The sequence below is a fragment of the Myotis davidii genome, unplaced genomic scaffold (genome assembly GCF_000327345.1).
Source record: "Myotis davidii unplaced genomic scaffold, ASM32734v1 scaffold534, whole genome shotgun sequence".
NCBI lineage: Eukaryota > Metazoa > Chordata > Mammalia > Chiroptera > Vespertilionidae > Myotis > Myotis davidii.
In genome coordinates, this window is record NW_006286678.1 from 1,024,033 (window position 1) to 1,025,244 (window position 1,212).

Below are 1,212 nucleotides of genomic sequence, written 5' to 3' on the forward strand. Positions count from 1 at the left end.
GTTCATTTTCAAAAGACCAACTTTTTCATACAATAAAATCACAGGTGCCCTGTCTAGTGCACTGGGGTCCTCTGAATGTGTTTAGTACATTTATGTCTTTTTTAAATAGAACTTTGATTTTACTAATTCAATTGCCATCAAGACTTCAAGCTCTTTGCATTTACAACGGTCTACTGGTCACTGACATAATTAATTTCATGCCGAGAAACAGCTGGGACTTCCAACGTCAACTGCACAATAAAAAATATGATTTCTTTTTCTACACTCTGCTTTAGGATGTGATTTCCAGAGATGAATCAGTGAAAAGTAGGCACCATCTCTTCATAATTGAGAACCCAACGTATTTCAGGTGAGCCGATCAGAGAGGGAGAGGAAGCGTGTGAACGATGGCCCTGCTTTCCTCTCTGTTGCAAAGAGCCTATTAGAGGCCTCCAATCTGTTTGCCCCTTAGAGCAGCGGTTCTCAACCTGTGGATCGCAACCCCTTTTGGGGTCGAACTTATGTTCAATTGTAACAATGAAAATACATCCTGCAAATCAGATATTTACATTATGATTCATAACAGTAGCAAAATTACAGTTATGAAGTAACAACGAAAATAATTTTATGGTTGGGGATCACCACAACATGAGAAACTGTATTAAAGGGTCGCGGCATTAGGAAGGTTGAGAAACACTGCTAAGCAAACTAACTATTGGCAATGTCGCCTCAAGAAAAGACCTCACTAACCACATTGCAGGGCCGTAGTTGGCCCACAAAATGTAAGATGTCACTGGTTCTAGATCCTTTCTGGTTTTGCTCTCCACCCTGGTTTCATTTTCAAACTCACTGATCCATCTAATCTCAAGAACAATAGTGTCTTCAGCCTGTTAAATATTTCTAACCTCAAAAACTTGCATAATATGATATGCATGAGTCTGCTGTCAGTCTCTTCTAAGTCCACTGGGCAGCATTAAGGCCTATGAGCTCGAAGATCAATGCCATTGATCCCAGTCTTATTGTTTGGGGTACAAAAGAACCTCCTTAAGACAAAGGGTGAAAGAGATTATTCTCTAGAAAACTATACCTCTTTCTATAGCTTTCTCCTCTTCCTCCCTTTCAAATTATCCACTTACCATATTTAATATATAGGAGTAAACTTTTGATTTTATGTGCTGAACTGGTGAGTGAGGCTCAGAAAGAATATTTTCATAGCATAAATTAAATCTTCTA